Source organism: Myxine glutinosa, chromosome 4 (assembly GCF_964187855.1).
Source record: "Myxine glutinosa chromosome 4, kmMyxGlut1.1, whole genome shotgun sequence".
Classification (NCBI taxonomy): Eukaryota; Metazoa; Chordata; class Myxini; order Myxiniformes; family Myxinidae; genus Myxine; species Myxine glutinosa.
Window position 1 is genome coordinate 156,638,337 of NC_136264.1, and position 14,981 is coordinate 156,653,317.

The window sequence follows — 14,981 nt, forward strand, 5'->3', positions numbered from 1 at the left end:
GTTATAGACTAAGCTGGTATGTATATAGGTTATAGACAGCTGGTATGTATATAGGTTATAGACTAAGCTGGTATGTATATAGGTTATAGGCCAAGCTGGTATGTATATAGGTTATAGACCAAGCTGGTATGTATATAGGTTATAGACCAAGCTGGTATGTATATAGGTTATAGACCATGCTGGTATGTATATAGGTTATAGACCAAGCTGGTATGTATATAGGTTATAGACCAAGCTGGTATGTATATAGGTTATAGACCAAGCTGGTATGTATATAGGTTATAGACTAAGCTGGTATGTATATAGGTTATAGACTAAGCTGGTATGTATATAGGTTATAGACTAAGCTGGTATGTATATAGGTTATAGACTAAGCTGGTATGTATATAGGTTATAGACCAAGCTGGTATGTATATAGGTTATAGACCAAGCTGGTATGTATATAGGTTATAGACCAAGCTGGTATGTATATAGGTTATAGACTAAGCTGGTATGTATATAGGTTATAGACTAAGCTGGTATGTATATAGGTTATAGACTAAGCTGGTATGTATATAGGTTATAGACTAAGCTGGTATGTATATAGGTTATAGACTAAGCTGGTATGTATATAGGTATAGACCAAGCTGGTATGTATATAGGTTATAGACCAAGCTGGTATGTATATAGGTTATAGACCAAGCTGGTATGTATATAGGTTATAGACCAAGCTGGTATGTATATAGGTTATAGACAAAGCTGGTATGTATGTAGGTTATAGACCAAGCTGGTATGTATATCGGTTATAGACCAAGCTGGTATGTATATAGGTTATAGACCAAGCTGGTATGTATATAGGTTATAGACTAAGCTGGTATGTATATAGGTTATAGACTAAGCTGGTATGTATATAGGTTATAGACTAATCTGGTATGTATATAGGTTATAGACTAATCTGGTATGTATATAGGTATAGACCAAGCTGGTATGTATATAGGTATAGACCAAGCTGGTATGTATATAGGTTATAGACCAAGCTGGTATGTATATAGGTTATAGACTAAGCTGGTATGTATGTAGGTTATAGACCAAGCTGGTATGTATATCGGTTATAGACCAAGCTGGTATGTATATAGGTTATAGACCAAGCTGGTATGTATATAGGTTATAGACCAAGCTGGTATGTATATCGGTTATAGACCAAGCTGGTATGTATATAGGTTATAGACCAAGCTGGTATGCATGTAGGTTATAGACCAAGCTGGTATGTATATCGGTTATAGACCAAGCTGGTATGTATATCGGTTATAGACCAAGCTGGTATGTATATTGGTTATAGACTAAGCTGGTATGTATATAGGTTATAGACTAAGCTGGTATGTATATAGGTTATAGACTAAGCTGGTATGTATATAGGTTATAGACTAAGCTGGTATGTATATAGGTTATAGACCAAGCTGGTATGTATATAGGTTATAGACCAAGCTGGTATGTATATAGGTTATAGACCAAGCTGGTATGTATATAGGTTATAGACTAAGCTGGTTTGTATATAGGTTATAGACTAAGCTGGTATGTATATAGGTTATAGACTAAGCTGGTATGTATATAGGTTATAGACTAAGCTGGTATGTGTATAGGTTATAGACTAAGCTGGTATGTGTATAGGTTATAGACTAAGCTGGTATGTATATAGGTTATAGACTAAGCTGGTATGTATATAGGTTATAGACTAAGCTGGTATGTATATAGGTTATAGACTAAGCTGGTATGTATATAGGTTATAGACTAAGCTGGTATGTATATAGGTTATAGACTAAGCTGGTATGTATATAGGTTATAGACTAAGCTGGTATGTATATAGGTTATAGACTAAGCTGGTATGTATATAGGTTATAGACTAATCTGGTATGTATATAGGTTATAGACCAATCTGGTATGTATATAGGTATAGACCAAGCTGGTATGTATATAGGTATAGACCAAGCTGGTATGTATATAGGTTATAGACCAAGCTGGTATGTATATAGGTTATAGACTAAGCTGGTATGTATATAGGTTATAGACTAAGCTGGTATGTGTATAGGTTATAGACTAAGCTGGTATGTGTATAGGTTATAGACTAAGCTGGTATGTATATAGGTTATAGACTAAGCTGGTATGTGTATAGGTTATAGACTAAGCTGGTATGTATATAGGTTATAGACTAAGCTGGTATGTATATAGGTTATAGACTAAGCTGGTATGTATATAGGTTATAGACTAAGCTGGTATGTGTATAGGTTATAGACTAAGCTGGTATGTATATAGGCATAGACCAAGCTGGTATGTATATAGGTTATAGACTAAGTTGGTATGTATATAGGTTATAGACTAAGCTGGTATGTATATAGGTTATAGACAGCTGGTATGTATATAGGTTATAGACTAAGCTGGGATGTATATAGGTTATAGGCCAAGCTGGTATGTATATAGGTTATAGACCAAGCTGGTATGTATATAGGTTATAGACCAAGCTGGTATGTATATAGGTTATAGACCATGCTGGTATGTATATCGGTTATAGACCAAGCTGGTATGTATATAGGTTATAGACCAAGCTGGTATGTATATAGGTTATAGACCAAGCTGGTATGTATATAGGTTATAGACTAAGCTGGTATGTATATAGGTTATAGACTAAGCTGGTATGTATATAGGTTATAGACTAAGCTGGTATGTATATAGGTTATAGACTAAGCTGGTATGTATATAGGTTATAGACCAAGCTGGTATGTATATAGGTTATAGACCAAGCTGGTATGTATATAGGTTATAGACCAAGCTCGTATGTATATAGGTTATAGACCAAGCTGGTATGTATATAGGTTATAGACTAAGCTGGTATGTATATAGGTTATAGACTAAGCTGGTATGTATATAGGTTATAGACTAAGCTGGTATGTATATAGGTTATAGACTAAGCTGGTATGTATATAGGTTATAGACTAAGCTGGTATGTATATAGGTATAGACCAAGCTGGTATGTATATAGGTTATAGACCAAGCTGGTATGTATATAGGTTATAGACCAAGCTGGTATGTATATAGGTTATAGACCAAGCTGGTATGTATATAGGTTATAGACAAAGCTGGTATGTATGTAGGTTATAGACCAAGCTGGTATGTATATCGGTTATAGACCAAGCTGGTATGTATATAGGTTATAGACCAAGCTGGTATGTATATAGGTTATAGACTAAGCTGGTATGTATATAGGTTATAGACTAAGCTGGTATGTATATAGGTTATAGACTAAGCTGGTATGTATATAGGTTATAGACCAAGGTGGTATGTATATAGGTTATAGACCAAGGTGGTATGTATATAGGTTATAGACTAAGCTGGTATGTATATAGGTTATAGACCAAGCTGGTATGTATATAGGTATAGACCAAGCTGGTATGTATATAGGTTATAGACTAAGCTGGTATGTATATAGCTTATAGGCTAAGCTGGTATGTATATAGGTTATAGACTAAGCTGGTATGTATATAGGTTATAGACTAAGCTGGTATGTATATAGGTTATAGGCCAAGCTGGTATGTATATAGGTTATAGACCAAGCTGGTATGTATATAGGTTATAGACCAAGCTGGTATGTATATAGGTTATAGACCAAGCTGGTATGTATATAGGTTATAGACCAAGCTGGTATGTATATAGGTTATAGACCAAGCTGGTATGTATATAGGTTATAGACCAAGCTGGTATGTATATAGGTTATAGACCAAGCTGGTATGTATATATGTTATAGACCAAGCTGGTATGTATATAGGTTATATACCAAGCTGGTATGTATATATGTTATAGACCAAGCTGGTATGTATATAGGTTATAGACCAAGCTGGTATGTATATATGTTATAGACCAAGCTGGTATGTATATATGTTATAGACCAAGCTGGTATGTATATAGGTTATAGACCAAGCTGGTATGTATATAGGTTATAGACCAAGCTGGTATGTATATAGGTTATAGACTAAGCTGGTATGTATATAGGTTATAGACCAAGCTGGTATGTATATAGGTTATAGACCAAGGTGGTATGTATATAGGTTATAGACCAAGCTGGTATGTATATAGGTTATAGACTAATCTGGTATGTATATAGGTATAGACCAAGCTGGTATGTATATAGGTATAGACCAAGCTGGTATGTATATAGGTTATAGACCAAGCTGGTATGTATATAGGTTATAGACTAAGCTGGTATGTATGTAGGTTATAGACCAAGCTGGTATGTATATCGGTTATAGACCAAGCTGGTATGTATATAGGTTATAGACCAAGCTGGTATGTATATAGGTTATAGACCAAGCTGGTATGTATATCGGTTATAGACCAAGCTGGTATGTATATAGGTTATAGACCAAGCTGGTATGCATGTAGGTTATAGACCAAGCTGGTATGTATATCGGTTATAGACCAAGCTGGTATGTATATTGGTTATAGACCAAGCTGGTATGTATATTGGTTATAGACTAAGCTGGTATGTATATAGGTTATAGACTAAGCTGGTATGTATATAGGTTATAGACTAAGCTGGTATGTATATAGGTTATAGACTAAGCTGGTATGTATATAGGTTATAGACCAAGCTGGTATGTATATAGGTTATATACTAAGCTGGTATGTATATAGGTTATAGACCAAGCTGGTATGTATATAGGTTATAGACCAAGCTGGTATGTATATAGGTTATAGACTAAGCTGGTATGTATATAGGTTATAGACCAAGCTGGTATGTATATAGGTTATAGACCAAGCTGGTATGTATATAGGTTATAGACTAAGCTGGTATGTGTATAGGTTATAGACTAAGCTGGTATGTATATAGGTTATAGACTAAGCTGGTATGTGTATAGGTTATAGACTAAGCTGGTATGTATATAGGTTTTAGACTAAGCTGGTATGTATATAGGTTATAGACTAAGCTGGTATGTGTATAGGTTATAGACTAAGCTGGTATGTATATAGGCATAGACCAAGCTGGTATGTATATAGGTTATAGACTAAGCTGGTATGTATATAGGTTATAGACTAAGCTGGTATGTATATAGGTTATAGACAGCTGGTATGTATATAGGTTATAGACTAAGCTGGTATGTATATAGGTTATAGGCCAAGCTGGTATGTATATAGGTTATAGACCAAGCTGGTATGTATATAGGTTATAGACCAAGCTGGTATGTATATAGGTTATAGACTAAGCTACTATGTATATAGGTTATAGACCAAGCTGGTATGTATATAGGTTATAGACCAAGCTGGTCTGTATATAGGTTATAGACCAAGCTGGTATGTATATAGGTTATAGACCAAGCTGGTATGTATATAGGTTATAGACCAAGCTGGTCTGTATATAGGTTATAGACCAAGCTGGTATGTATATAGGTTATAGACCAAGCTGGTATGTATATAGGTTATAGACCAAGCTGGTATGTATATAGGTTATAGACTAAGCTGGTATGTATATAGGTTATAGACCAAGCTGGTATGTATATAGGTTATAGACCAAGCTGGTATGTATATAGGTTATAGACTAAGCTGGTATGTATATAGGTTATAGACTAATCTGGTATGTATATAGGTTATAGACTAATCTGGTATGTATATAGGTATAGACCAAGCTGGTATGTATATAGGTTATAGACTAAGCTGGTATGTATATAGGTTATAGACTAAGCTGGTATGTATATAGGTTATAGACTAATCTGGTATGTATATAGGTTATAGACTAATCTGGTATGTATATAGGTATAGACCAAGCTGGTATGTATATAGGTATAGACCAAGCTGGTATGTATATAGGTTATAGACCAAGCTGGTATGTATATAGGTTATAGACTAAGCTGGTATGTATGTAGGTTATAGACCAAGCTGGTATGTATATCGGTTATAGACCAAGCTGGTATGTATATAGGTTATAGACCAAGCTGGTATGTATATAGGTTATAGACCAAGCTGGTATGTATATCGGTTATAGACCAAGCTGGTATGTATATAGGTTATAGACCAAGCTGGTATGCATGTAGGTTATAGACCAAGCTGGTATGTATATCGGTTATAGACCAAGCTGGTATGTATATCGGTTATAGACCAAGCTGGTATGTATATCGGTTATAGACCAAGCTGGTATGTATATTGGTTATAGACTAAGCTGGTATGTATATAGGTTATAGACTAAGCTGGTATGTATATAGGTTATAAACTAAGCTGGTATGTATATAGGTTATAGACTAAGCTGGTATGTATATAGGTTATAGACCAAGCTGGTATGTATATAGGTTATAGACCAAGCTGGTATGTATATAGGTTATAGACCAAGCTGGTATGTATATAGGTTATAGACTAAGCTGGTTTGTATATAGGTTATAGACTAAGCTGGTATGTATATAGGTTATAGACTAAGCTGGTATGTATATAGGTTATAGACTAAGCTGGTATGTGTATAGGTTATAGACTAAGCTGGTATGTGTATAGGTTATAGACTAAGCTGGTATGTATATAGGTTATAGACTAAGCTGGTATGTATATAGGTTATAGACTAAGCTGGTATGTATATAGGTTATAGACTAAGCTGGTATGTATATAGGTTATAGACTAAGCTGGTATGTATATAGGTTATAGACTAAGCTAGTATGTATATAGGTTATAGACTAAGCTGGTATGTATATAGGTTATAGACTAAGCTGGTATGTATATAGGTTATAGACTAATGTGGTATGTATATAGGTTATAGACCAATCTGGTATGTATATAGGTATAGACCAAGCTGGTATGTATATAGGTATAGACCAAGCTGGTATGTATATAGGTTATAGACCAAGCTGGTATGTATATAGGTTATAGACTAAGCTGGTATGTATATAGGTTATAGACTAAGCTGGTATGTGTATAGGTTATAGACTAAGCTGGTATGTGTATAGGTTATAGACTAAGCTGGTATGTATATAGGTTATAGACTAAGCTGGTATGTGTATAGGTTATAGACTAAGCTGGTATGTATATAGGTTATAGACTAAGCTGGTATGTATATAGGTTATAGACTAAGCTGGTATGTATATAGGTTATAGACTAAGCTGGTATGTGTATAGGTTATAGACTAAGCTGGTATGTATATAGGCATAGACCAAGCTGGTATGTATATAGGTTATAGACTAAGCTGGTATGTATATAGGTTATAGACTAAGCTGGTATGTATATAGGTTATAGACAGCTGGTATGTATATAGGTTATAGACTAAGCTGGTATGTATATAGGTTATAGGCCAAGCTGGTATGTATATAGGTTATAGACCAAGCTGGTATGTATATAGGTTATAGACCAAGCTGGTATGTATATAGGTTATAGACCATGCTGGGATGTATATAGGTTATAGACCAAGCTGGTATGTATATAGGTTATAGACCAAGCTGGTATGTATATAGGTTATAGACCAAGCTGGTATGTATATAGGTTATAGACTAAGCTGGTATGTATGTAGGTTATAGACCAAGCTGGTATGTATATCGGTTATAGACCAAGCTGGTATGTATATAGGTTATAGACCAAGCTGGTATGTATATAGGTTATAGACCAAGCTGGTATGTATATCGGTTATAGACCAAGCTGGTATGTATATAGGTTATAGACCAAGCTGGTATGCATGTAGGTTATAGACCAAGCTGGTATGTATATCGGTTATAGACCAAGCTGGTATGTATATTGGTTATAGACCAAGCTGGTATGTATATTGGTTATAGACTAAGCTGGTATGTATATAGGTTATAGACTAAGCTGGTATGTATATAGGTTATAGACTAAGCTGGTATGTATATAGGTTATAGACTAAGCTGGTATGTATATAGGTTATAGACCAAGCTGGTATGTATATAGGTTATATACTAAGCTGGTATGTATATAGGTTATAGACCAAGCTGGTATGTATATAGGTTATAGACCAAGCTGGTATGTATATAGGTTATAGACTAAGCTGGTATGTATATAGGTTATAGACCAAGCTGGTATGTATATAGGTTATAGACCAAGCTGGTATGTATATAGGTTATAGACTAAGCTGGTATGTGTATAGGTTATAGACTAAGCTGGTATGTATATAGGTTATAGACTAAGCTGGTATGTGTATAGGTTATAGACTAAGCTGGTATGTATATAGGTTTTAGACTAAGCTGGTATGTATATAGGTTATAGACTAAGCTGGTATGTGTATAGGTTATAGACTAAGCTGGTATGTATATAGGCATAGACCAAGCTGGTATGTATATAGGTTATAGACTAAGCTGGTATGTATATAGGTTATAGACTAAGCTGGTATGTATATAGGTTATAGACAGCTGGTATGTATATAGGTTATAGACTAAGCTGGTATGTATATAGGTTATAGGCCAAGCTGGTATGTATATAGGTTATAGACCAAGCTGGTATGTATATAGGTTATAGACCAAGCTGGTATGTATATAGGTTATAGACTAAGCTGCTATGTATATAGGTTATAGACCAAGCTGGTATGTATATAGGTTATAGACCAAGCTGGTCTGTATATAGGTTATAGACCAAGCTGGTATGTATATAGGTTATAGACCAAGCTGGTATGTATATAGGTTATAGACCAAGCTGGTCTGTATATAGGTTATAGACCAAGCTGGTATGTATATAGGTTATAGACCAAGCTGGTATGTATATAGGTTATAGACCAAGCTGGTATGTATATAGGTTATAGACTAAGCTGGTATGTATATAGGTTATAGACCAAGCTGGTATGTATATAGGTTATAGACCAAGCTGGTATGTATATAGGTTATAGACTAAGCTGGTATGTATATAGGTTATAGACTAATCTGGTATGTATATAGGTTATAGACTAATCTGGTATGTATATAGGTATAGACCAAGCTGGTATGTATATAGGTTATAGACTAATCTGGTATGTATATAGGTTATAGACTAAGCTGGTATGTATATAGGTTATAGACTAAGCTGGTATGTATATAGGTTATAGACTAATCTGGTATGTATATAGGTTATAGACTAATCTGGTATGTATATAGGTATAGACCAAGCTGGTATGTATATAGGTATAGACCAAGCTGGTATGTATATAGGTTATAGACCAAGCTGGTATGTATATAGGTTATAGACTAAGCTGGTATGTATGTAGGTTATAGACCAAGCTGGTATGTATATCGGTTATAGACCAAGCTGGTATGTATATAGGTTATAGACCAAGCTGGTATGTATATAGGTTATAGACCAAGCTGGTATGTATATCGGTTATAGACCAAGCTGGTATGTATATAGGTTATAGACCAAGCTGGTATGCATGTAGGTTATAGACCAAGCTGGTATGTATATCGGTTATAGACCAAGCTGGTATGTATATCGGTTATAGACCAAGCTGGTATGTATATCGGTTATAGACCAAGCTGGTATGTATATTGGTTATAGACTAAGCTGGTATGTATATAGGTTATAGACTAAGCTGGTATGTATATAGGTTATAAACTAAGCTGGTATGTATATAGGTTATAGACTAAGCTGGTATGTATATAGGTTATAGACCAAGCTGGTATGTATATAGGTTATAGACCAAGCTGGTATGTATATAGGTTATAGACCAAGCTGGTATGTATATAGGTTATAGACTAAGCTGGTTTGTATATAGGTTATAGACTAAGCTGGTATGTATATAGGTTATAGACTAAGCTGGTATGTATATAGGTTATAGACTAAGCTGGTATGTGTATAGGTTATAGACTAAGCTGGTATGTGTATAGGTTATAGACTAAGCTGGTATGTATATAGGTTATAGACTAAGCTGGTATGTATATAGGTTATAGACTAAGCTGGTATGTATATAGGTTATAGACTAAGCTGGTATGTATATAGGTTATAGACTAAGCTGGTATGTATATAGGTTATAGACTAAGCTAGTATGTATATAGGTTATAGACTAAGCTGGTATGTATATAGGTTATAGACTAAGCTGGTATGTATATAGGTTATAGACTAATGTGGTATGTATATAGGTTATAGACCAATCTGGTATGTATATAGGTATAGACCAAGCTGGTATGTATATAGGTATAGACCAAGCTGGTATGTATATAGGTTATAGACCAAGCTGGTATGTATATAGGTTATAGACTAAGCTGGTATGTATATAGGTTATAGACTAAGCTGGTATGTGTATAGGTTATAGACTAAGCTGGTATGTGTATAGGTTATAGACTAAGCTGGTATGTATATAGGTTATAGACTAAGCTGGTATGTGTATAGGTTATAGACTAAGCTGGTATGTATATAGGTTATAGACTAAGCTGGTATGTATATAGGTTATAGACTAAGCTGGTATGTATATAGGTTATAGACTAAGCTGGTATGTGTATAGGTTATAGACTAAGCTGGTATGTATATAGGCATAGACCAAGCTGGTATGTATATAGGTTATAGACTAAGCTGGTATGTATATAGGTTATAGACTAAGCTGGTATGTATATAGGTTATAGACAGCTGGTATGTATATAGGTTATAGACTAAGCTGGTATGTATATAGGTTATAGGCCAAGCTGGTATGTATATAGGTTATAGACCAAGCTGGTATGTATATAGGTTATAGACCAAGCTGGTATGTATATAGGTTATAGACCAAGCTGGTATGTATATAGGTTATAGACCATGCTGGTATGTATATAGGTTATAGACCAAGCTGGTATGTATATAGGTTATAGACCAAGCTGGTATGTATATAGGTTATAGACCAAGCTGGTATGTATATAGGTTATAGACCAAGCTGGTATGTATATAGGTTATAGACTAAGCTGGTATGTATATAGGTTATAGACTAAGCTGGTATGTATATAGGTTATAGACTAAGCTGGTATGTATATAGGTTATAGACCAAGCTGGTATGTATATAGGTTATAGACCAAGCTGGTATGTATATAGGTTATAGACCAAGCTGGTATGTATATAGGTTATAGACTAAGCTGGTATGTATATAGGTTATAGACTAAGCTGGTATGTATATAGGTTATAGACTAAGCTGGTATGTATATAGGTTATAGACTAAGCTGGTATGTATATAGGTTATAGACTAAGCTGGTATGTATATAGGTATAGACCAAGCTGGTATGTATATAGGTTATAGACCAAGCTGGTATGTATATAGGTTATAGACCAAGCTGGTATGTATATAGGTTATAGACCAAGCTGGTATGTATATAGGTTATAGACAAAGCTGGTATGTATGTAGGTTATAGACCAAGCTGGTATGTATATCGGTTATAGACCAAGCTGGTATGTATATAGGTTATAGACCAAGCTGGTATGTATATAGGTTATAGACTAAGCTGGTATGTATATAGGTTATAGACTAAGCTGGTATGTATATAGGTTATAGACCAAGGTGGTATGTATATAGGTTATAGACCAAGGTGGTATGTATATAGGTTATAGACTAAGCTGGTATGTATATAGGTTATAGACCAAGCTGGTATGTATATAGGTATAGACCAAGCTGGTATGTATATAGGTTATAGACTAAGCTGGTATGTATATAGCTTATAGGCTAAGCTGGTATGTATATAGGTTATAGACTAAGCTGGTATGTATATAGGTTATAGACTAAGCTGGTATGTATATAGGTTATAGGCCAAGGTGGTATGTATATAGGTTATAGACCAAGCTGGTATGTATATAGGTTATAGACCAAGCTGGTATGTATATAGGTTATAGACCAAGCTGGTATGTATATAGGTTATAGACCAAGCTGGTATGTATATAGGTTATAGACCAAGCTGGTATGTATATAGGTTATAGACCAAGCTGGTATGTATATAGGTTATAGACCAAGCTGGTATGTATATATGTTATAGACCAAGCTGGTATGTATATAGGTTATATACCAAGCTGGTATGTATATATGTTATAGACCAAGCTGGTATGTATATAGGTTATAGACCAAGCTGGTATGTATATATGTTATAGACCAAGCTGGTATGTATATATGTTATAGACCAAGCTGGTATGTATATAGGTTATAGACCAAGCTGGTATGTATATAGGTTATAGACCAAGCTGGTATGTATATAGGTTATAGACTAAGCTGGTATGTATATAGGTTATAGACCAAGCTGGTATGTATATAGGTTATAGACCAAGGTGGTATGTATATAGGTTATAGACCAAGCTGGTATGTATATAGGTTATAGACTAATCTGGTATGTATATAGGTATAGACCAAGCTGGTATGTATATAGGTATAGACCAAGCTGGTATGTATATAGGTTAGAGACCAAGCTGGTATGTATATAGGTTATAGACTAAGCTGGTATGTATGTAGGTTATAGACCAAGCTGGTATGTATATCGGTTATAGACCAAGCTGGTATGTATATAGGTTATAGACCAAGCTGGTATGTATATAGGTTATAGACCAAGCTGGTATGTATATCGGTTATAGACCAAGCTGGTATGTATATAGGTTATAGACCAAGCTGGTATGCATGTAGGTTATAGACCAAGCTGGTATGTATATCGGTTATAGACCAAGCTGGTATGTATATTGGTTATAGACTAAGCTGGTATGTATATAGGTTATAGACTAAGCTGGTATGTATATAGGTTATAGACTAAGCTGGTATGTATATAGGTTATAGACTAAGCTGGTATGTATATAGGTTATAGACCAAGCTGGTATGTATATAGGTTATATACTAAGCTGGTATGTATATAGGTTATAGACCAAGCTGGTATGTATATAGGTTATAGACCAAGCTGGTATGTATATAGGTTATAGACTAAGCTGGTTTGTATATAGGTTATAGACTAAGCTGGTATGTATATAGGTTATAGACTAAGCTGGTATGTATATAGGTTATAGACTAAGCTGGTATGTGTATAGGTTATAGACTAAGCTGGTATGTGTATAGGTTATAGACTAAGCTGGTATGTATATAGGTTATAGACTAAGCTGGTATGTATATAGGTTATAGACTAAGCTGGTATGTATATAGGTTATAGACTAAGCTGGTATGTGTATAGGTTATAGACTAAGCTGGTATGTATATAGGTTATAGACTAAGCTGGTATGTATATAGGTTATAGACTAAGCTGGTATGTATATAGGTTATAGACTAAGCTGGTATGTATATAGGTTATAGACTAAGCTGGTATGTATATAGGTTATAGACTAAGCTGGTATGTATATAGGTTATAGACTAAGCTGGTATGTATATAGGTTATAGACTAAGCTGGTATGTATATAGGTTATAGACTAATCTGGTATGTATATAGGTTATAGACTAATCTGGTATGTATATAGGTATAGACCAAGCTGGTATGTATATAGGTATAGACCAAGCTGGTATGTATATAGGTTATAGACCAAGCTGGTATGTATATAGGTTATAGACTAAGCTGGTATGTATATAGGTTATAGACTAAGCTGGTATGTGTATAGGTTATAGACTAAGCTGGTATGTATATAGGTTATAGACTAAGCTGGTATGTGTATAGGTTATAGACTAAGCTGGTATGTATATAGGTTATAGACTAAGCTGGTATGTATATAGGTTATAGACTAAGCTGGTATGTGTATAGGTTATAGACTAAGCTGGTATGTATATAGGCATAGACCAAGCTGGTATGTATATAGGTTATAGACTAAGCTGGTATGTATATAGGTTATAGACTAAGCTGGTATGTATATAGGTTATAGACAGCTGGTATGTATATAGGTTATAGACTAAGCTGGTATGTATATAGGTTATAGGCCAAGCTGGTATGTATATAGGTTATAGACCAAGCTGGTATGTATATAGGTTATAGACCAAGCTGGTATGTATATAGGTTATAGACTAAGCTGCTATGTATATAGGTTATAGACCAAGCTGGTATGTATATAGGTTATAGACCAAGCTGGTCTGTATATAGGTTATAGACCAAGCTGGTATGTATATAGGTTATAGACCAAGCTGGTATGTATATAGGTTATAGACCAAGCTGGTCTGTATATAGGTTATAGACCAAGCTGGTATGTATATAGGTTATAGACCAAGCTGGTATGTATATAGGTTATAGACCAAGCTGGTATGTATATAGGTTATAGACCAAGCTGGTATGTATATAGGTTATAGACTAAGCTGGTATGTATATAGGTTATAGACCAAGCTGGTATGTATATAGGTTATAGACTAAGCTGGTATGTATATAGGTTATAGACCAAGCTGGTATGTATATAGGTTATAGACTAAGCTGATATGTATATAGGTTACAGACTAAGCTGGTATGTATATAGGTTATAGACTAAGCTGGTATGTATATAGGTTATAGACTAAGCTGGTATGTATATAGGTTATAGGCCAAGCTGGTATGTATATAGGTTATAGACCAAGCTGGTATGTATATAGGTTATAGACCAAGCTGGTATGTATATAGGTTATAGACCAAGCTGGTATGTATATAGGTTATAGACCAAGCTGGTATGTATATAGGTTATAGACGAAGCTGGTATGTATATAGGTTATAGACTAAGCTGGTATGTATATAGGTTATAGACTAAGCTGGTATGTATATAGGTTATAGACTAAGCTGGTATGTATATAGGTTATAGACTAAGCTGGTATGTATATAGGTTATAGACTAAGCTGGTATGTATATAGGTATAGACCAAGCTGGTATGTATATAGGTTATAGACCAAGCTGGTATGTATATAGGTTATAGACTAAGCTGGTATGTATGTAGGTTATAGACCAAGCTGGTATGTATGTAGGTTATAGACCAAGCTGGTATGTATATCGGTTATAGACCAAGCTGGTATGTATATAGGTTATAGACCAAGCTGGTATGTATATAGGTTATAGACTAAGCTGGTATGTATATAGGTTATAGACTAAGCTGGTATGTATATAGGTTATAGACTAAGCTGGTATGTATATAGGTTATAGACCAAGCTAGTA